The sequence below is a fragment of the Anabrus simplex genome, chromosome 6, assembly GCF_040414725.1.
Source record: "Anabrus simplex isolate iqAnaSimp1 chromosome 6, ASM4041472v1, whole genome shotgun sequence".
Taxonomy (NCBI): Eukaryota; Metazoa; Arthropoda; class Insecta; order Orthoptera; family Tettigoniidae; genus Anabrus; species Anabrus simplex.
The window spans coordinates 341,122,818-341,148,157 of NC_090270.1; positions in this window are offsets into that span (position 1 = coordinate 341,122,818).

Sequence of the window (25,340 nt, forward strand, 5' to 3'; positions counted from 1 at the left end):
AAAAATTTCTAATACTCTTAGCTTTTTCAATGAAGATCAGTAAGCCTCACGGTCAAATGTTCGACAAAATCTATCTTTATTTTCCAAACCCAGTCAGTATTCGGGAGAGAGTGGGTTCGACCTCCACTGTCGGCAGTCCTGAAGATGGTATTCTGTGGACAGCTATTTTCACACCAGGAAAATGCTGGGGGTGGGCCTGTACCTCAATTAAGGCCACGGCCGCTTCCTTCCCACTCCGAGCTCTTTCCTGTCCCATAGTCGCCAAAACATCTATCTCTGTCGGCAAAGCAACTTGTACAAATAAAACCTATTACCTGTAGGTTGTGTCATCAAGTCAGAAAATTAATAAAAGTGCCTGTTTAGGGACATTTTCCGCTGGTGACTCCAACGAAATAATTTTGAATAACAATACTGGAATTGTATGTGAATGGAAGTTAAGCTGGACACGTGGTTCACGTCTTCAAAGTGTGAGAAGTCAAAACTATATGTCATTTCTAGGTAGATTTACCGCTTACATAGAAAAGTATATAGTAATACTTCATCAGACTCAGTTGAATTAACAATTCACCTCCAATGTGCAGTAGATACACACAACAAACATTGTATCCCTAGGTCCGATTGGTTCTGAGAAAAATTACCTTCAAGAAACTTGTAAAACCATGAGCTCGTTCTTTTCCTTGAGTAACTGTAGATATATTTTTACATCTTCATTTTGAAAGTGTACAGCTCTAGCGTGAGGATATTCTGCCCGGTTCATGCTGGTGCTAAAATGATGTATATAATGTCATTCTTTCGATAGTTCGGCTATTGAACACAGGGTGAGAGAGAGAGAATGTGCGTGAGTGCGAACGGACAGACAGAGACTTATTGTATTTTGTATTAGACTAAAACGAACTAGGTTTTCCGTTTCTGGAGGTAGTCCTCCGGGACTGTTATTAATCTGTCGTCATCAGATACGCTTAGTATGTACATGATCACTTAATGGGGCAGGGGATTGGCGTGTTGTGAGCATGAGAATGAGACTTACAAGATCTTAAGAAATCAAAACACATTACTTACGCGCAACGAGAAGTCAAGAGGTTAAGGAGATTTGTCTCTACCGCCTGCTGGGTCCTCTGCGTTCCTTCGAAAGGACATCAGATTATTTTACATAACACATTTAAGAAACGTCTGCAAGTACATCTTACCAGTTCAGTGCCGTACACAAATAATATTGTACTTTGACCAAAAGTGAGGCTTCCGAGTGAGATAGCGGCATGGGCTCATCACTTGGATACCGCACCTTTGGCCGGTAGCGACACTAGTGCAAGCTGTAAGCACAATGCAGTGTCGACGTACGGGGGTAGAATAACATCTCCACTTGCTATTAGCCCGGGAGGGAATGCAAGTCGCCAGGTACGGTATCCATGCCGCACTGGGGCGAAACACTGGTATTTTTTTGACGATTGAGTTTCCTGAATTTTGATATTGCATTTCCTTTTGTTACAACGTCAAATACGTTAATAAAGCAAGTAATACACAGTTCAAAAGAAATTGGGGAGAACTTAATTTGGCAGATGGGGTTCCAATGGTCGTACAGCATCCCTTGAAACCTTAGCTAATCAGAGTATGTCAAATCGAAGTTATACTCCATTTGTAGACGTAGCCATGCATTAAACTGTCAGGTGACCCCTCAAAATAAAAGTGAATAAGGGTGCGTCCGTGTATCGCTGTGAGGTACACATACTACTGCGGTCATTTGAGCATGCTGTACGTAAACCAGCACATCACATGAGACATCTTAACGAGGTTCAAGTCGCAAGTGTCGTCACTTTGATCCAGGAAGGATGGAATTTTCGTCGTGTTGCTGTGGATCTCAATGTCTCTCCGCCAATTGTTCATCGCTTGTGGAATGGCTACAGTGAGACAGGCCAGTTCACAAGGAGGGTTGGACAAGGTTGTGGACGCATGATAATCCCACAAGATGACCGATATCTGACCATCTGTGCGTTCCGGCGTTGTTCAACAACTGCCAGAGAACTGCAACAAGACCTCATGAGGGTCACTGGATTCACGGTATCTGACCAGACAGTAAGGAACAGGTTAAGAGAAGTGTCCTTACGACCCAGACGTCCTGTTCGAGTGCCCCGTTTAACGCAGCAACGTCGCGGTGCTCGCCTTCTGTCTGCCCGTACCCACGTTAACTGGCAACTTTACCAATGGAGACCTGTGTTGTTCACAGACGAGTCCAGATTTCCCCCGACACAGCGTGATGGACGTCAACGTGTATGGATACGCCGTGGTGAGCAGTGCATGCCAAATGTTGTACAGGAAGGCGACCGATTCGGACAAGGTTCTGTGATGGTGTGGGGTAGCATCAGTATTGATGGCCGTACGGATCTTGTCGCCGTCCGCGGTAATCTCTCCACTGCGGGTACATTGAGCAGATACTACTACAGCAGGTGTTGGTTGCTGCATACGGTGTTGACTCTGAATTCGTTCCCATGCACGACAATGTCAGGGCTCATCTAGCGCGTATCACCAGAGCTGTCTTGCGAGAACTGGAAAATCAAGAAATGGAAAGGCCAGCAGCAAGTCCCGAACTTAATCCAATCGAGCATGTGTAAGATAGGCTTGACAGAAGTGTTCGTGGGCGCCCTGTTCCACCACAGACTCCCCAAGACCTCGAACAGGGTCTCATTGAAGAATGGGACCTGATACCGCAACGTGACCTCCGTCGACTTATACGGAGCATGCCACGTAGGTGCCAGGCTGTGATAAATGCTCGTGGAGGACATACAACGTACTGAAGCTCTCCAACTGTGATAAAAGTCCACCCTGGAGGACTGTTATTACTTTGTTTTCGCCCCTATTTGGCATTTCAGTTTGTGTTCTGAAAATGAACGCGAATCCATCGATTGTATTTTGTATACTTAAACGGTAAAGAATAAAGGTTTAGTTGGTAATACACCTGGGTGTGAGGTATTGTTTGGTGGAGCATGCCATGTTCTCTGAATTTTTTTGAACTGTGTACCTTATACTACAAGACTGAATAAATAAATTGTATGTTGAACAACCGAGAGGGAGAGGGAGGATTTGGAGTAAACTACTTGTTCTACTGCTACTTTTTATAAAAATAATAATATATAGGATACATATAATAATAATTTTAATTAATATAACAACAATAATATATTATTATTATTGTTACTCACTCTAAGCCTAAAATTATCGAATCTATTCAGTATAACCACCGAAGGCATAAAAGTGCCAGCAGAGTGAAAATTACGGGCCCAGATTTGAATATTTTAAAGGTGTTGTTTCCCTCGACGCCGCTGAAACGCCTAACTGTTTAATTCACTGACCTCTACCAGATCTTCAGCTGCCACGAATGTTCGTTGACCCGGATGCACTAGAACTATAAATATTCCTCGATCACATTGGGCGAGATTTTGTTAAGTGTACCTGAAGCCGTCTCAACGCCATATTTGGAAGTGACCGGAAAAAAGGATAGTATCCAGCGAAGTGTTCAAAGGAAAAGGATTGACAACTCCAGTGTAGAAACAAATTATAATTATACCGTATCACGTTGGATTAGAACCTATTTCTAATGGGTAGAAAACTGAGCATTGATGATGTTGATGACGACGATGATGATGATGATGATGATGATGATGATGATGATGATGATGACAATAATAATAATAATAATAATAATAATAATAAATACGCAGCGAGCTGGTCATGCTGTTAGAGTTGCGCAGCGGGGAGCTTGCATTTGGGAAATAGTGGGTTCAAACCCCACTGTTGATAGCCCTAAAGATTTTCACATCGTTTTCACACCAGGCAAATGCTGGGGCTGTACCTTCATTAAGGCGACGGCCGCTTCCTTCCCATTCCTACATATCCTATAGCATCGTCACCGTAAGATCTACCTGGGCCGGTGCGATGTAAAGCAAATTTTAAAGATAATAATAATAATAATAATAATAATAATAATAATAATAATAATAATAATAATAATAATAATAATAATAATAATAATAATCATAGCCAGGCTGAGTAGCTCAGATATTAGAACGCTGGTCTTCTGATCTCAAGTTGTCGGGTTCGATCCCAGCTCAGACTTGTGGTACCGGTATTTTAAAGTGCTGAGCTACGTCTTCCTCGTGCCCGTAGATTAGCATCATCAAAAAGGAACTGCTAAGGGACAAATTTCTAGCATCACGGCATCTCCAAAGCCATAACATTAGTTAGTGAGGTGTAGAACTAAGAGTAATGATAATAGTTTAGTCCGACTTTTGGGCCGAATAGTCAGCATTGAGGTCTTTTGTTCACGGGGTTCCGCGTTTCACTACCGGCCGGGCAGGGGATTTTTGTCGCGTTTGACTAATTCTTCTGGCTCGGGGAATGGGTGTTTGTGTTTGTCACAACAGTCCTCTCTTCATATTCAGACAACACACCACAGTACGAACTACCACAGAAACACGCAAGGGTGATTACTTCCTCTATATGCGGTGTGCGTGAAGGAGGGCATCCGGGCGTAAATTTTGACCAAATCCTCATGTGCGACACAGTTCGCACCCGCGACTCCACAAGGTGTTGGAAAAGCGGTACAGGATGAAGAAGAACTGAGTTGAGTAGTGACATTAACTGACATATCGTTCACCATAATAGGAATATAAACCAATGCTGCAAGTCTTCGGCACCTCGGCTGAATGGTCAACGTCATGACCTTCGCTCCATAGGGCCCTGGTTTCCATTCCCGTCCGGGTTAGGAAATCTTTTACTGCGTATGGTTAATGCATCTTGCTCAGGGATGAAGCGTTTCTGTTCTTCTTAGTACACGAACATACAACATATCACACTACCAACTACCACAGAAGCATGCAAATAAGAACATTCCACAAAGGGCTGACATCAAGAAGGGCATCCTGTCGATAAATATTTTCCAAATCCACACCCAGAGACGATCCTAGCAAATTGTGAAAAGATCAGGATGCACCAAAAGAATAACTAATGATGGAAATAAAATGGAAGTCTATTTCAACAAACAACTTTATTTCCGCACCACTAACTCTACAACTTCTCTTTTCCTAAAATGATACACGAACGAACAATCTATCAACAGAGAATACCTCAACGTATTAAAGATAGAATACTAAAATTCAAAATTTAATGTAATTTCAGAAAGATGAAATTCTTTGAAGTTTTAATGAAAATGCTTGTATATTTGTGGATGTTTTGTGCTGTAATTCCAGTCTTGTATCACCAAAAATCATGTAATTTAACATATTTTACATCAAAGAACTTGTAGTTTTATGTGACGGCTGATATTATGGTCGACGCCACAGGACCTACAGTTTTATGTTAAATGCGAATCACAGGAACTTTTCCTTTCAAAAATCCCATAAGGAATGCTCAGGATTCGAATTACAGCTGCCGTGGTGGAAGCCAATGACAGTGCTGCTCGTTTATCGAGTCTTTACAAAAGAGTTCTTAGTGATAAGTAATTTCATTATTTATGATTTTATTACCAGTTTCATCTACGGAGATTCTTTAAAATGATGTCGTATCTGTAGTTATCAGAACATCAAGCGGAAATATACCAGTAATCCACTGATTTCTTTTTTTTTTTTTTTTTTTTTTTGCTTTACGTCGCACCGACACAGATATGTCTTATGGCGACGATGGGATATGAAAGGCCTAGGAATGGCAAGGAAGCGGCCGTGGCCTTAATTAAGGTACAGCTCCAATATTTGTCTGGTGTGAAAATGGGAAACCACGGAAAACCATCTTCAGGGCTGCCGACACTGGGGTTCGAACCCACCATCTCACGATTACTGCTTTCATCTGCTGGCGTCGTCTTCAACTTGTTCCCCGATCACATTGTGAACAATGAGCGGTGATATAACTATTAGACAATTCAAACAAGAAAATTAATACATTTGTACCTCAAGTGATTCACTTTGATTTGTGTAGAATACAATATCAAACATATATAACTTTCATAGCTTGAGGCGAACTGCGGCATAAAATCACAGCCACTTTTGCTTACAATATTCAGCTTCAGAGCATATTCGTTGTCTAATTCTTAGGTCTGCAAAACAGCCCATACTGTTAAGGAAGGTTGCTTCAGCCTTCTAGTGGTCAAGGCACATATAGGTTTTTTTATTTTATTTTTTGCGTCGCACCGACATAGATAGGTCTTGTGGCGACGATGGGATAGGAACGGCCTAGGAATTAGAAGAAAGCGGCCGTGGGCTTAATTAAGGTACAGCCCCGGTATTTGCTTGGTGTGAACATGGAAAACCACGGAAAACCATCTTCAGAGCTACCGACAGTGGGGCTGGAACCCACTATCTCCCAATTACTGGATACTGGCCGCACTTAAGCGACTGCAGCTATCGAGCTCGGTACATATACGTATTAATAATAATAATAATAATAATAATAATAATAATAATAATAATAATAATAATAATAATAATAATAATAATAAACTTCGACCGGGCGAGTTGGCCGTGCAGTTACGGACGTGCAGCTGTGAGCTTGCATCCGGGAGATAGTGGGTTCGAGCCCCACTGTCGGCAACCGTTAAGATTGTTTTCCGTGGTATCCCATTTTCCAACCAGGCAAATGCCGGGGCTGTACCTTAAATAAGGCCACGGCCGATTCCTTCCCAATCCTAGGCCTTCCCTATCTCATCGTCGCCTTAAAACCTATCTGTGTCGGTGCGACGTAAAACAAGTTGTAAAATAAAATATTAAACTACTAAATGTGTAGAAGAAACAAGAAAAGACGTGGAGGAAGTTGGCACGAATCCAAAAGAAATCTTAAGTACTGTACATATAGTTTTCGAGCTAAAATAGATGAATTCAAGGGGTTCCAGGAAATACAAAATGAAAAGTCCAAGAACATGTGGTCAGTGAAGAGGAAGAGGTACCACAGCGAAATGATGAAGGAGTCCTGGGAGAAGGCAAAAGGACTAAACAGCAAGTTAATTATTTACAGTGGCCCAAAGTAGGCCAAAATTGAATAAATAATAATAATAATAATAATAATAATAATAATAATAATAATAATAATAATAATAATAATAACAATAATATGAAGTTGTATTTGATACTTAGGGTTGAAGCTGATTTCCATTTGTGCGTGCCACGAAGAGCACACGTACTGCAGGTATTAAATACACAAATTCATTCATTTAAAATGTATATTATACATTTACGGCTGTTGACTGGCTCCCAAGCAAAGCCACTGTATAAGAAGCATGACGCTATAAAATGAGATGTGTTTGTACGGGCAGTAAGCGCGGGAGAGAGCAGCTCGAATGCTAATAGCGTAAGTGGCCGCAAGGGAAGGCGTCTTACTCTTGGAATGTTTCAGCTTCATTATCTCTAAAGCGGCTGTCAAGAGTATGTTGCACTACTCACTGGTAACATCGACTGCTAATTATAAATTTCCCCAGGAAATAAACCTCATATTAATCACAACTTTCTGGAGTTAAATCACGTCCAAATAACGCAGATAAAAGGACGTAGCAGGAGTTAAGATAGTTTTAGATCTTAAGGCTTATCAATGTCTTTGTTGAATTAACTATGGTACAATAATAATAATAATAATAATAATAATAATAATAATAATAATAATAATAATAGTTTTACGTCCCACTAACTGAACTTACGGTTGCCGGAGATACCAGGGTGCCGGAATTTTGTTTCGCAGAAGGTATTCTACGGGCCGGCAAATCTACCAGCGCAAGGCAGGCGCATTAGGATCCTTCGGATACCACCGGACTGAGCCAAGGTCGGAGTCATCAACTTAACTTCTGAGCTCCTCAGCCCGCATCAGAAAGTTAAGTTTCACTGGCATGTTGCTCAGAATAAAAATGGAATGGAACTATCTACAACTATATATATGATAAATTTCGTAAAATGTCACCGCTCTGAGCCCGATTATTTGCCTGGTGTGAAAATTGGAAACTACGGAAAACCATCTCCAGGGCTGCCAACAGTGGGGATCGAATCTACTGTTCCTCAGGATTCACTTGGCGTATTTTCAACTGCAGCTTGAACTTGAATTAACGTTCAGAGCCATCTGCCTGCCAAGAACCATTACTAATGACCCGTGTCCTTCATGACTATACAGCTCTCATATTAAATTATTACGTATCCATACATTAAATATCTAAATGATATGAGTAAAGTTCTCGAATCAGACATAAGAATATTTGCGGATGATGTTATACTGTACAGAGTAGTAAATGAGTTGGATTGTGAGCAACTGCGGGAGGAGTTTAAACAAATGTAGTGAGATGCTTATCACTTCTGATCTGCATTTAGGGCAGTCGCCCAGGTGGCAGACTCCCTATCCTTTCTTAAATGATTGCAAAGAAATTGGAAATTTATTGAACATCTCCCTTGATAAGTTATTCCAATCCCTAACTCCCCTTCCTATAAACGAATACTTGCCCCAATTCGTCCCCTTGAATTCCAACTTTGTCTTCATATTGTGATCTTTCCTACTTTTAAAGACACCACTCAAGCTTATTCGTCTACTGTTGTCCTCCCACGCCATCTATCCACTGACAGTTCGGAACATACCACTTAGTCGAGCGGATCGCCTCCTTTCTCCCAAGTCTTCTCAGCCCAAACTTTGCAACTTTTTTTTTAACGCTACTCTTTTGTTGGAAATTACCCAGAACAAATCGAGCTGCTTTTCTTTGGATTTCTTCCAGTTCTTGAATCAAGTAATCCTCGTGAGGGTCCCATACGCTGGAACCATACTCTACTTACGGTCTTACCAGAGACTTATATGCCCTCTCCTTTACATCCTTACTACAACCCCTAAACATCCTCATAACCATGTGCAGAGATCTGTACCATTTATTCACAATCATATTTATATGATTACTCCAATGAAGATCTTTCCTCATATTAACACCTAGGTACTTACAATGATCCCCAAAGGGAACTTTCACCCCATCAACGAAGTAATTAAAACTGAGGTGACTTTTCCCATTTGTGAAAGTCACAACCTGACTTTTTACCCCGTTTGATTGTTGTCTATCTCACAACACGATCGAGGTCACCCTGCAGCCGCTCACAATCTTGTGTGACCGTTCACCGTTATGCCATGGAGATGTTAGGAGGTCCGGCTAATTATATATGCCGTTTTCCGCAACATCCTGTGACATATAACGCAGTAGTTAACATCTGTATGCTTAACCGGGGTATGATCCGCGACGCGCCAGTCCGGAAGGAGCATTTTTCCTACGTTGTGACGAGAAGAAGACAGCGCAGTATTTTTAACCTTGAAACCGCGCTCTCTTTCCGAGCGAGTGAGAAGAGATGATAACGCTACGCACGGAGATGTAGGTTTTTTGAGACAGGGCCAAATTAAGGTGTGTTAACCGTTGAAAAATAAATGCCCACTATAAATTCAACACCGCATTCATTAGTACCACTTCGCCATAATTTACGAAAAAAGAGGAAGAAGAAGAATACTTCTATATGAGATAATTTTTCTAAATTTATAAATCAGGTCTCATTCGAGCAAATGTATTTTATGCTGACTGTCAATGCATATAAACACAATACTTTAAATATGGATCAGTAATGACGCCTATCATACAGTAGTACGCAGATCAAAGGCGACTACTGAAATCTGACAACATGTGGAAAAAAGTGGGAGATATTGCATGATGAAACATGACGCATGATTTTCCAAAAGGACGCTTTGGAAATTATGAATAACCTACTGATCGCTTTGGTTTCACAGATGTTCAGTAGAAAGTAGAGGTCATGAGCATTAATTCGATTGTTATCACGTCGTGCAAAAACTTCGATTACCGGACCGTCATGTTCAACAGGGGCATATTTCACTTCCCCCCTGACCATTTTTCCGGAGATTATAAATATAGCCTGGACCGAGACACTGTATCTCATTCTCATCCGTGTAGCTGCAGTGGTAACACGTTACTTAATTGTCGTCTGTATAGTGGCAGCTCAACATACCAGAAGCGGACTTGGATATCAGTGTATCAAGTGTTGTGCCATTGAAGAAACACATCAATGTGATTTAATATTTTTACGGAATAAGCCGTGTGGTACAAGTTAATGTACATAATTGCCGAATAGAAGCCTTAATTTGGCATTTCAACAACACAATCGCCGAAGATAGTTAATTATGACTGATGGTGCAATCACCAACGGAGGGCAAACGCTTCAGGTTATTTAGCGTAATGAGACAGTTAATTAATATATGCAGGGGCTAATTATCATCGCTCTTGAGCATTTAAGAACGAGTGACATTTAGCAAAAATTAAATAACTGTTCTTGACAAAATTAATATTCGCATCCTCCAGGGACATTCGTTGTGATAGTCTGTGTGACGGTCAGGGAATGAACAGTGATTTTTTTACAAACGTATCACTACTTATGTTAATCTGTTTGAACTTAAGAGTGGATCTTGTTACAAGTAGGTCCCCTTTGAAAGTGCATAAAATAGTATTTGATAACTCATTCTCCATTTTTCTGTATGTTCGTGAGTGGTCGTCGAACCCAAGACTCGGAGCCTACAAGAGTCGCGCCTCAGTGCCTACAATCAGCTTTACAAGGATCGTCCCGAAATTCAACTGAGAAAACAGCAGTTCGAGTCATGGATCGTCGTATGAAGAAGAACCAAGGACTACTAGGAACAATAATATTCATCATGTTCGTGTAAAGATCTAAGATGTACCCTAGATGACAGCAAGCCGTACTCACCAAGTGTTAAGTACATACTTTAATATACCCTAAACACGAGAGATGCATGCCAGTAATAATAATATTTGTAAATATTATAATGTCATAATTAAATATTAAATATGTAGGGAACATTATGCGCGTTTGATTGGGAAAGGTTTATTATTATTAGTTAGGATCATCAAGTGATTTTTAAGATAATCCTTGATATTTAACAAAATTCAGTTTGCATGAATTATTATATAGACTTCAAAGTTCTTAGCTTATATGAACTATCTTTGGGAAGAACGGCAAGTTAGCTAGATTTTTATGTCTTCGTCTGGTAAAGATCTTCAGAGTAGTTTGGATATAAATGATACTTTGAGATTCGGGTATTTGTAATCCCGGATAATATTAGATAATCATTGGAGTTGATCCAACTCGAGGTGTAATTAATTTATAATTATATATGGAATTGTGAGAATAAAATAACCGCAAATAATGGGGTTTTCTCTGTGAATTAAATGAACGGATTGAGATACGATGCCAAGACATGAGAGGGCGAAGCTGTAACATGTTTTGTTGTTGGAGTGATAAGGAAGAATAAATAATTATAGCTGTTGTGAGATATAAAATTGGGCTGAATATATAGCCAGGCAACGAGTAATAAGAAATAATGGCTTTCAAGCCAGTGCATACTTGACAATGAGCCGAGATGATATGTAAGAGAAATGAAAGGGAGAGTGAAGGATGATTTATGGTATCCTCAACCCAAGACTAGTCACAGCTGTTATTGTGATGGCCGGGCAAACTTTGCAGTCTCTAGCAAAGCGATGTTAACGGGCCAAGCTCTTTTCATTTACCAAAGTAATCTCAATCCCACTCTAATTATACGTTGAAAGTAACACGGATAATTTCCGGATTTTGTGAAGGATAGATCCCTTCTCGTGCTAAGCATTAATTTAGCCTCTGATTGGAGTCCAAAAATGTTTACCTTGGAAGCCGAAGCCTGTTGGTTCGAAGGATGTTGGAGCGAAGATTTAACTAGATATCATGGCTTGGTTAAGCCATATCTTCAGAATGTGTTGTGTAAATATATTCGATACTTATATATATATATGTTTCTGTGTGTTTTATTATTTCCCAAAATAATATGGTGATGGGTTTGATTCCAGCTTTGACTGATTTTCTTTAAATATATAATTTGTTAGGTAAACCCGGGATACGCACATATATGTTCAGAGTGTATGTTCATCGTAAGTGTTCAATGTAAATATACATTTGTCGTGGTCAAATGGATCACATGTTCGATACTCGGCAATGCAATCTCGTGTGTATATCAGATGTGCTTATATTGTGTTATAATTTCTTTTCTCCAAATCATGACCGGTAGACAAAGGACACTATTTAATATCCAGTTATGACTAACACATGAAGGATATCTGGTTATTACCCAGGAGTCTCGAGTTCGATCCTAGGTACCGGAACCATATTTAATATCCATTGTGACGAGAGTTTAACAAATAAGTTCAATATCCATTTTTTTAATATCATGTATCAGTGTATGTTGATCGAATGGTGTACATCAAGAATTAATTATGCCAAGACAATTTCAAGAAAATAAGGCATACAATGTATATAATTATGTCAGTTTAATTGTTTCTTTTATTCATATGTTGAGATACAACATTATTTGTGTGGTTCATATCAGTATAATAAATATGTTTAGAATATATACTTGAACGGAGATTCTTCTCATTTAACAAATATTCGCATATTCCTCTCATATTATAGAATCCTACTTTCATTTTAGATAGTGCCTATTTTATTTCTTTATCGGACATTCCATTACCCATATTGCTCTACGAATTCAGCCGGTGATCTTACGAAAGTAGGGAGGATGAGACTTCAAGCCTGGTAAGTGACTTCTGGCGGTTCTCATCGAAATGTTCCACCTGTACATCTGTTTGTGAAACCAAATTAAGTAATATTGCCTTGATATACCTAATGTAAGCCTTATTTTTATTGCCCAATTTTTTGGGCCAGTTTCACTTTGTTGCCCGATGTGTTCAGAGCTGGTTCATACTTAATTTGGTGCGACGATTAAAGCACTAACGGTTGCACTTGTAACTTATTTATTTCTCTTTACAGAATAACATCATCTGCAAAAAAGCCTTACCTCTCACTCCACTTCTTTACACACATCATTGATATATATATATAAAAACCATAAAGGTCCAATAATACTGCCTTGAGAAATTCCCCTCTTAATTATTACAGGATCAGATAAAGCTTCGCCTACTCTAATTCCGCCAGCAGACTATAGTATGAATGTAAATTGGATGAAAAGTCGAGTTGTAAGTTTCACCAGGAGGCAAATTGCCCTCAGTTTTAATTATTGTGTTGATGGGGTGATGGTATGTCATGTGAAACAATGTAAGGTGTTAATATAATGAATGACCTTCATTGGCGTAATCATAATATCATCGAGGTAGTTAAGAAAGTTTACAGATCTCTTCACATGGTTATGAGAGTATTTAGGGGTTGTAGTAAGGATGTAAAGGAGAGGGCGTGTAACTATCTGGTAAGACTACAGTAAAGGTATGGCCCCAGAGTATGAGAGCCTCACCAGGGCTACTTGATACGAGAACTAGAGAGGATTCAAAGAAAAGCAGCACGATTTTTTCTGGGAGAATTTCGACAAAGGAGTAGTTTTACTAAAATTTTGCAGACTTTGGGCTGGGAAGACTTGGGAGTAAGGAGACCAGATGCTCGACTATGTGATAAGTTTTAAGCTGTCAGTGGTGGGTCAGCGTGGAATGACGTAAGTAGAGGAATAAGCTCGAGTTGAGCTTTCAAACGGCTCCGTGGTGTAGATGTAGCGTGCGTACCTCTTACTCAGAGGCCCTGGGTTCAATTCCTGGCCAGGTCAAGGATTTTTACCTGGACCTGAGGGCTGGTTCGAGGTCCACTCAGCCTACGTGATGAGAATTGTAGAGGTATCTGACGGGTCTAGAAAGCCAAGAATAACGACCGAGAGGATTAGTCATGCTGACCACACGACACTTCGTAATCTGCAGGCCTTCGGGCTGAGCAGCAGTCGCTTGGTAGGCCTAGGCCCTTCAAGGTCTGTAGTGCCATGTGGTTTGGTTTGGTCTTTTGGGAGCTTTTAAAAGTAGGAAGGATCATAATATGAAGATAAAACTGGAATTCGAGAAGACAGATTGGGGCAAATATTCATTTACAGGACGAGAAGTAAGGGATTAGAATAAATTATTAAGGAAATGTTTGTTGAAAATATTTAAGATAAACCTAGATAAACAATTATAAATACCGGTAAATGTAAATATGGGGTAAAACATTGATAGGGAATCTGCCACCTGGGAAACCGCCTGAAATGCAGATCATTGATTGATTGATTGATTGATTGATTTATTGATTGATTGGTTGATTGATTGACTGAATGAATAAAACGTAACTATCCCATATATATGGCATGACATGATGGATTCCGATTATAATCAATCAATCAATCAATCAATCAATCAATCAATCAATCAATCATGCAAGCAAGCAAGAATACCTGTAGCTGTGGAGTGGTAATTATTATTGTTTTAATGGGAAGTACGACCACTGCAGGTAACCATACCTTGAAAATTTATGTGTGTTACCTCCTGTTTAGCATGGAATCTCAACCATGTAGACGTGAATTTTAGTTTCAGATATTCCACACGGAATGTCTGGGATTCAAATCGCGGCTGCATTGGTAAGGAGTAAGTGAATACACTATTCGGCTCTCACGTCTGCCCCGGTGAGTTTTATATAAGTATTCAGTCCATCATCACAGATTCATAATTTAATCTACAACTCTTATGAAGTAAATTACCTGATCACATACGGTGATTTGTAGTATTTAGAATTCAAATCCATCTCCTTTACAAAGTTTGGCTTTACTGTCTAGAAAGGTAGGAATAACGACCCAGTGGATTCGTAGAATTAAAATTAATACACAGAATTTAAGAACCGTAATATTTGTACGTTGATTTTCTGCTTTTGTCAACCACCACTCACCCTGATATGCATTTAGGACAGTCGCCCAGGTGGTAGATTTTCTCTCTGTTGTTTACCTAGCCTTTTCTTAAATGATTGCAGACATCTCCCTTGGTAAATTATTCCAATCCCGAACTCCCCTTCTTATAAATGAATATTTTCACAATTTTTCCTCTTCAATTCCAACTGTATCTTCATTTTGTGATCTTTCCGACTTTTATAAACACCACTCAAACTTATTCGTCTATTAATGCCATTCCGCGTCCAAGATAGAAGCTTATTAATTTGACTCCTCTAGTCCATTGAGATTCAAATATGCGAGCACCTAAAGACACTCAGTTACTTTAGAATAATTTGTCCCTTTTTCATGACTGTTAAAAATATTTACAGGATATTTAACCATTTCCTTATTTGATAAATAATGGAGAAGGTGTAAATATATACTCTTCTCTCCATCTCACAGCAGAAAGACTGCTAGGAATCCTGTATTCATTTCCAGCATGCAATGACTGAATAAATTAAAGTAATATTCTATGATTTAGTAATGTGAACGAAAAAATTTTCTTTTCTTCCAATACAATTTTAATATAAAAGATTAATATATAAAACTAAAATAAAAGCGTTGTTAAAAACAGAAGGACATGTTTCGTCCCATCAAATGGATATACTAAGATTCCTTAAATCGCAAACAAAAATGCAAAAGAAATGGTCACATTGGAAAATGTGGTATACAGTTGCAATACGAATTGTAAATTAGTTAATGTGTTGCAAAAGGAATTCAAGTTAAACGTGCATGCAGCTTACAACCGCGTAACTGGAGGTCAAACTTACAAATAACATCTTACAATTTACAACCTGATTTCGTGCCTATTATCGTCGCTTTACGTTCTTATGGTTAACAGGACGATTCCGTAACGAATGGCTTCTAATCAATTGGATATGTGTGATTTTGTTTGTAGGTTCGCTTGCGCATACCTTGGATATTGAAACTTTCAAATGTTGAGCTTCTTCATCGCATGGAAAAGCAGAACGAGCTGTAACATATTGTAAAACAAAGGAAAATAAAATACTTAGGGCACGTTATGAGGGGTGAGCGGTATCAATTACTACAGCTAAACAAGGGAAACGGTCCATTGGGAGACGGAGATATTCATGGCACAGATGTAGATCAGAAGGAGCTTTTCATGTTGCATTGTCAAGATCAGAGCTGGTTACGTGGATCGCCAACCTCCGTACTGAGACGGTGTGTTAAGAAAAAGAATGGTGTATGTAACAACTAGGGAAAGAATTTTAAGGTGAAAAGTATGGAGAGATATAGGAAAAAAAAGTTCTGAAAACACATACAAAAAGGTGTTGATGGAATCACTTTATTAAGATTTAAATCAGTCACTTGAACCTTCATTATCCCATTAACTGGGTTCTAACACTTAATAAACTTGTTATATTGGAATAAACACGACATATCATTGTTTTTTACATTAAGTCGCTGACGCTTTAAGCTCAGTATATCTTTGAAGGATCATTAACAGGAGAACATCAGAGGATACGTAGTATTTCACTCAGACTGGGTATTAATACATGGATAATAATAATAATAATAATAATAATAATAATAATAATAATGATAACAGGAAATCAGCCAAATCAAAACCCTCAAGATATGCTCAGAAACATTCGGCCTACACACCTCCTTTTCAAAAACCAAGGTCATGTACAATCACAGAAACTACCAGAATTTTAATACGAAATTCGGCACAATAGAAAAAGTTACTGAGTTCCTATATCTCGGGGAAAATATAGTACCAACAGGAAAAGAACAGTAGGTCCTCGAGTTCCGCATCTATAAAATGTGGACAGCCCTCGGCCTAACACAAAACATGTACAATAAAAAATGCCTCTCAGTCTTCATCAAAATTCGATATTACATCATGATCAAACCTGAAATACTATGCGCATGTGAAACATTGGATCTCTACAGAAAAACCGTACTGGAAGACATCCTGAAAGAGGAAGGTACAATCATCAGAAAAATTCTCGGCCCACAACTGACTGACGAAGAATACCGACTGCAATCTCGAACAAAAACCGAGGAGCTCTCAAAACCTTGCGCCCGACATCAGAAAAAGACGCCCGAAATTTGACGGACACATCAAACGCCTTCCAGACAACAGACCGAGAAGAATCTTACTGGAGGCAACAGAAAACATCACAACAAATAGGTGGACTTCGGAAATCCCCCAAGACTTGGAAAAATCAGGAATCAAAGCGGCCGACATCGCAGACTGATCCTGCTACAGAACGAAAATCAGCAAGAGGGAAGTAGAGTCAGAGAGAAGCCACAAGAAGAAGACAGGAGCCAGGTGGACAGAAGAACGAAGAACCACGATGAGAGAAAAATTGAAAGGTGCCTGGCAAAGAAGGAAATGCACAATTTCTAAGTGAGCTTTGCGGGATCATTTTTGTGGTCATTTTCGCATAATAGTTATTATTATAATACGGGGGCGTTTACAAGAATCTTGCCATGGCAAGATCCTCACCGAATTCATGCAATGAACACTGCTTTTAAGATCCTGAAGCGAAGGCGTGTTTGAGAGCAGTTTGCTTAGGTTTCAACTTCGAAGTTTAATGTTTTATACATGTTTGCTGTACTGGACGTGCTGATTTATTACTTCGTTGTTACATGCCATCGATTGCAATATTTACTTCGCAAACGGCACATCGAAGAACGATGCCATCAGTTTCAACAAACCGCATCTTGAATTCTTCTGAATGTGGATGCAACTTCTCCTCCTTTAACATCGGCATGATTTTGTGATATGAAAATTGCGTTCTTGTCCGGACTCGTAAAACACTAACACGGTTAACAACAGAGTGCACAGTCGATGAGTGGAACCAGAATAAAATGAACTTAGTTTAAACTTTTGCAGAATCATTGTTTAAATTTTAATTTGATATCACAGCACTAGATTGGCCACTCTTGCTATGGTTGGCCATTGTTGCTGGAATATGAATTACTAGTGTTTCTATGAAGGGGCTGCCTGGCCGAGGAGGTAAAGGCGTGCTTGGTTCGCCCGAAAGGACGTGGGCTTGAATCCCCGTCAGGAAGTCGTAAAATTTAAGAAACGATATTTACACTTCCGGAGGTGCATATGGCCCAGAGGTTCACTCAGCCTACGCCAAAAATGAGTACCAGGTTGATTCCTGGGGGCAAAGGCGGCCGGGCGTAGAGCTAACCACTCTACCCCATCACGAGCCGCGGTTAATAATGGTGGAATCCTTTACCTTCCACTTCTCCAAGGGCCTTCATGACCTGTACGGAGGTGACTTTGCTTTGCTTTGCTTTGGTGTTTTTATAAATTGATTGATTGATTTATTAATTAATGAATTTTAGTATATAAAATTGAAGTGTATTATATAATTGTATTATGAGTAAAAATGCAATGAAAGGGAATAACATTCTAGGGTACAAAAATATTAAAAGCTAGAAGGGAGCATAAGTGAAGGAACTTAATTCTGAAAGAGATATGTCTGCCTGTTAGGTCGTCAGCCCAGAGGCTGGTTGGATCCTCAAATGGCACCACCAAAGCTTATGCGGTTATAAGGAAACCACAAAAACCAATGGCAGCACCAAAATAAGGCGTACTAGGCAAGATGAGGAGTGAGGTAGTTTGCCATTGCTTTCCTCACTGGGTCAGAAAGTACTATTGCAGCACGACTGACCCTATGAGCAGCAACTTTCATAACACTCAGATGCACTAGTCATGATCCGAATGTCATTACTCAGCACTGCCCATACCCCAGGAACTTCCATATTGTCACAGCGATGGATGTTGACTAGGACTTCGGTGGAAGCTACACTTCACTCTGGCCAGTGCCAAGAGATGGATGCATAAGTACTGTATCCATCAGGCAGGAAAGAGATTTATTAGGAGCTAAATGGAACACTGATGAAGAGAACACATACCATATATTAAGATCTGAAAAGTATCAATACTATACAGAAAAACTATAAGAATAGATATATTATGAGCTAGAGAAAACCTGACTACAGGGAGTCAACATGAAATATACATTAATAGCTTAAATTGTTCATTATTCTAGATATTTAAGAAATAACGTATATTAAGAGCTAAATGGGATCATTGTTCTAAGAAATTAACACAATACCCCACGGCACTACAGCCATATGGGGCTTTGCCTACCAAGGGACAAGAATAGATAAGTTAATGAGTTAGAAAGGGAGTTACGGTAATAAAATAGACACGAGATGAAAAGCATCATTAATCTATGGAAACAGCACAAGGATAAGTACATAACAAGCTAGAATACAACATTAGTCTAGAAAGTTAACGTCAAACATACATTAAGGGCTTAAATGGATCATTTATAAATTATATTTTAATATATATTTATTGACTCTTGTTGACTTATGATTAACCAAATTTTAAAAATATGTTCAGTGAGAGAAGAAAAATTGTCTAAAGTTTTAAAGCACAGATAAAAGGTGCTGAAACATGGAATAGAAGGAAAAAGGAGAAAATGTAATAATCTCACATAAAGGTGTAACAAATTGTATTTCTTTAGCTTCATTTGATGTTCGCAAATACAAATATTGACCTGTCTGTATGAAAATAGCTATACTGTTGAGAAGGTAAGGCACCTTAAAATCATTTCACAACTAATAACCGTCCATTAACATGTGGTATGTCTGTAATTACTTAAGTTAGGAACTTACGGGCTGGACACGACTAAATTCGCTGTGGATGTGGCCAAGCTTCAGTAAAGGAGAAGGCATATGCAAGCTTTAACTTTTACTTCACTGTTGACATCGTGATCGTAGCCACGGGACCTCCAACTACGTGGTGTCCGAACCAGTGAGACATAACTTTATATTTCAAAATTCCCACAGCATTGGCTGGAATTCAAATAAGTTGTGAGCCAGTTAAAATACCACTCGGCTATCACTACGGATAAATAGTGTTCAGATCAGGAACTAGCGTAACAAATGGGTGCAGAAACTCATATCTCACAGTCCCGTCAACAGAAATGGAGCGCATTTATCAAAACGAGTATCCACTTGTCTCCTTTGTTCCGTCTTCAACAGCATAATATAAAATTTTGTGTCGATTAGTTTCGATATGGGTTTAAGTAGCCTAGTAACAGAAGAAAATAAATTTCATGGAAACGTAGAAGAAGCCGAAAGTCTAGGTCCTACATAACAAGGAATAATTTATAGCTATATTCTTCCTGATCTGATCTGTTGATACCTGCGGAATCTGAGGGCGTCATAAACGCTGCAGCCCGCCTGTGGGTTTATTGACCGAATGAGTGCCGTGTGTGAAGACGAACTCCCATTAATAACAATAAAAAGTGAAGAGGGTAGCGGTCACCCTCGCCTAATCGCTATGCGTGGAGCAAGAGGACTCCACCCAAGCTATCTATATTCGCTCCGCCGCCTAATGAAGGGAACATAAAATACTCTGTTCAAGGTAGAACAGTAGAGCTTGTAGTCACGTCGTCATATGAGCGAGATAAGGAGGGTATCACGTCCCCCTCACGCTGATTGCTGCATTCGTATCAGTTTTCTGCAAGGTTGAGTTGCTTCGGACGGTTTCGCACCCCCCCCCCCTTCCGGTATTGAATGGGGATCACTGTGAGTACTTAGGTGTTAACATAAGGAAAGATCTTCATTGGGGCAATCACATAAACAAAGTGTACAGATATCTGCACGTGATTATGAGGGTAAAGGAGAGGGCATATAAGGATCTGGTAAGACCCCAAATAGAGTATGCTTCGAGTGTTCACCAGGATTACTTGATTCAAGAACTGGAAGAAATCCAAAGAAAAGCACCTCGATTTGTTCTGGAGAGATCTCCGACAAAAAAGTAGCGTTACAAAAATGTTGCACAGTTTGGGCTGGGAAGACTTGGAAGAAAGGAGACGAGCTGCTCGACTAAGTGGTATGTTCCGAGCTTTCAGTGGAAACATGGCGTGGAATGACATTAGTAGACGAATAAGTCTGAGTGGTGTCCTTAAAAGTAGGAATGATTACACTATGAAGAAAGATAAAGTTGGAATTCAAGAAGACAAATTGGGGTAAATATTCATTTTAGGAAGGGAAGTTAGGGATTGGAATAACTTACCAAGAGAGATGTTTAATAAATTTCCATTTTTTTTTTGCAATCATTTAAGAAATGGCTAGGAAAACAACAGATAGGGAATCTGCCACCTGGGCGACTGCCCTAAATGCAGATCAGTAGTGATTGATTGATTGATTGATTGATTGATTGATTGATTGATTGATTGATTGATTGATTGATTGATTGATTGATTGATTGATTGAAAGTAATTTACACTTCTATGTTATGGCCATTTTTAAACCATCTGCACATAGGCAAAACGGCTATGACAACACAGAATGTATGTTCATTTTTCCACATAGTCCCCAAGAGACTGTAGACGTTTCTCGGAACGGTCAACCAACTTTTCGATTCCGGATGCGTAGACATCACCTCCAGCGCTATGTAACCACCTACAGTAGAGACATCTGCTTTCACCTCCTCATCGTCTCGGAATCGTCGTCCACCGACATCCTTTTCAGCTTACCGAACACAGGATAATCGCATGGCACTAAGTCTGGACTGTATGGAGTATGTTCACACACCTCCCACTTGAATCGCTGCAGCAGTTCGGACGTTTGACGGGTAGTATAAGGTAGCTGAAAACAGATCTCGGTGGACGACAATTCCGAAACGATGAGGGGGTTAAAGCAGCTGTCTCCATGTGGTCTATAGCGTTGGAGGTGATGTGTATGCATCCGGAATCGAAAAGTTGATTGACCGTTCCGAGAAATGTCTACAGTCTCTTGGGGACTAAGTGGAAAAAGTGAACTTACATTGTATGCTGTCATAGTCGTGTTGCGTATGTGTAGGTGGTTTCATAAATGGCCATAACTTGGAAGTGTAACTTACTTTTTGATTCGCTCTCGTATTTCTATATCAAGCCCATTGAAATGCATGCACCAAAGAACTCTATAACAAGAAAGTTTACATAATTCTTCGGGGAGACTAGTTGCATCAGGTCTGAAGTTACACGCATAATTCATACCTCTGTCACGTAACAAACTTCTTGTCCCCATCCTACTGTAGAAGAGATGGTCCGAGATCACACCAGAGATGGATCTGGGCTGGGACCTAGCACGTGAAAAGGAACTGGTTGCCCTTCTTACATTGAAACCTTCATTCAAGTTGACTACCTTGTGGCTCTCAGCAGCCTTAATCTGATCCTCACACGTAATCAATGAACATTAGAGTGACTTGGGCCACCAGCACAGTCTTTAGAAGGTAACAATAACACAAAGTAACCTCAGCTATTTATTTATTTATTTATTTATTACTAGCTGTAGTACCCGACTCTGCTCGGGCACTTTCTTTGAATGTTTAATTTTAGGATTTGTATTGACTGTTTGGAGTGGTGTTATGTAGATTTCTTTAATGTAACGTTGAATGTTAATTTAGGAACTTTTTGTAAACTTAGAGTTATTGTTATATGTTTAATTTTAAATTTTAGTTTGAGTCTGTAATTTTGCGTTATTATTTCCTTGCGGTCGCCTGCATTTTCAGGGAAGTAGTTGCTTAAATAATAAAGGTAGGTCATAACTACGTGTTTACGCCTCGCGATAGAGATACGATGTACGCGATTCCAATTGTTCTGGAACTGCCACCAATCAGGATCAGGCTAGGGAACCCGAAAACTGTGGGCTCAACACAAATATCGGCAGTTTTTGGACATATTCTTGTTCACCCCTTCTCAACGCCCATGCCGATGGAAGCTGTATTTGGACTTAACGGCATCCGGAAAGTCATAATTCATCTCAATGAGCCCAAAAGCCATGGATTCGACACTAATATCGGTTGTTTTCGCTTATTTTTACATATCAACCCCTCCTCTAGGTTACTAGATGTGTATTGCCCCCACAGTATTTTTTTTCTAGATAGTAAGTGACATTTGTATCAAGTTTGGTTGAGAGCTATGCTGGAACATACACACAATTTTTGACATTTTCTTTTCAAGCCCCTATGCCGATGCGGGCTGACCTTTGATTTAAACTCCATGCAGTGTGGCACTGTAAACTATGCATTCGACACTATTTTCAATTATTTTTATATGCCACTTCGTTCCCACTCACCCCTAGGGGTGCTACAGGTGGCTTACCGCCATAGTGAGATATTAAACCGTAAGTGTACCAGGTTTGGTTCAAATTGCTGCAGTGGTTTAGAAAGAGATGTGGGAAGGTAGTTCATAAAACATGGCGGCGTGTTCCCGTCCTCCTATATACAGTATTTCTTACCGAACTATCATGATACAGAGCAAGCAGCTGTCGCCTAGCGACAGTCAGTCCATCATGTTCGACCCAATCTTGAAAACTACCAATCGGATTTCGTTCAAAACACTTTTTAAGCCCTCTAAGTAGTAATACGAACGAACTGTGAACTTTCCAGCGAAATCGGTCCGGTAGTTTTTGAGTCCATTTGATAGGAACAACAAATATTCATGTTTATATAAGTTATATTATTTTTATTATTATTATTGTGCTTTTACGGCTGCATTGGACAGCTGTAGTCAATTCCTGTCCGATATTCTGTGATGTTTTATGGTTTTATCCTTCCTGTTCTTCCAGAATTTCTTCGTTCTATCTAATCTTCGTTGTCGTTCTTCTTCTGAAAATACCCTTTTAGTTGTTTCTATTTTTGCAATTTTTAGTAGGTATCTTTACTATTCTTCAATTTATTTACTTTGTTTGATTTATTCTTTAAATCTTCGAGTGTTATGTCTAATTCTTTCATGTCTTCCTTTAATTCTTTTATCCAGACAGGTTGTTGTTTTTGTTTCCAAAGCTTCTCCAAAATTCTGCGTATTAACCTGTCTTCAGGTGTTCTCAAGAGATAACCCAAGAATGATATTCTCTTCTTTCTTATGAAATCCGTTACAGGTTCTATTTCCTGATATACTGCTGCATTTGGGATGATACGGCATTCTCGTTCTTTCTGGTACTTCTTATTAATGCATGTTCTTACTATTCTTCATCCTATATTTAAAATTTTGTCTATGCTATTCTTTTGCCTTAGTTTAAATAATGTTTCAATTCCAAAAGTTATTTCAGGTTGGACTACAGTCTTACAATGTTTCATTTGGTAGTTATTGACAAACATTTCTTGTTGTATGTTATTCTGGTTACTTTTTTGGGCTCTGGATAATTTATTCGTTCTCTCTGTCCAAGAAATGTTTTCATTTAGATTGTATGTTGTACTTTCTCCAAGGTATTTTTTTCCAATTTCTATATCATTCTCACATATCAGAACACTGCTTATTAAAAGGGGATCTATTGGCAATATTTTAGCTTTATCCAAATGAAATTGTTAATCCTATTTTTCCAGAAATAGTTTGGAGACTTGTGATTTGATTCTGAGCTTCATTAAGGTTATTAGCTAGTAGTGCCAGATCATCTGCAAATTCTAAGAAATGAAAACCTACAACCAGTTTTCCAGTCATTGACCGGGTCAGGTATGTAATGAATGAAACATATATAGGCTGTTATTACAATGGGGTCGCCACTCCCAAGGTGATTTATTAATGAGTGATAAATGCTATGAAATGATAATGGAGAGTGTTGCTGGAATGAATGATGACAGGGAAAACCGGAGTACCCGGAGAAAAACCTGTACCGCCTCCGCTTTGTCCAGCACAAATCTCACATGGAGTGACCGGGATTTGAACCGCGGTATCCAGCGGTGAGAGGCCAACGCGCTGTCGTCTGAGCCACGGAGGGCACCTCCAGTGTATCCTGTTATTTTCTTTATAACATTCTCTCATCAAATATTCCAGAGTATAATTAAACAAAGGTGGGATAATACACCACCTTGTCTTAGTTCTGTTCTGATTGTGAATGCTTCGGATATTTATTTATTTGTTTAATATTGATAGGGGTTTAATACTGTACTAATATATCAAATGTTTGCGATGATGCAAGGAGAGGACACTGCTAGGACTGGAAAGGAAGCGGCCGTGGTCCTAATTAAGTTACAGAATCAGCATTTGTCTGGTGTGAAAATGGAAAGCCATAGGAAACCATCTTCAGGGCTGCCAACGGTTGGATTCCAGCCGACAATCTTCCGAACACTGTGACCCGCTCGGCCAACTTGCTTGGTTATCCTCTGTTATTAGTTGACTGATAAGTGATTAGTGGTGGTTATAAACAGAATGACGCAAAGTGATGATGATAATGTTATTTGCTTTACGTCCCACTAACTACTATTTTAAGGTCTTCGGAGACGCCGAGGTGCCGGAAATTAGTCCCACGGGAGTTATTTTTCGTACCAGTAAATCTACCGACTTTCAAATACCACCGGACTGAGCCAGGATCGAACCTGCCAAGTTGGGGTCAGAAGGCCAGCGCTTCAACCGTCTGAGCCACTCAGCCCAGCGACGCAAAGTGAAAGCGTGGGTGATTCTAAGGCAAATCTTCTTTCATAGAACATCAATAATTTTAATCAACAAATTAACTTATTTGAATGATATTGG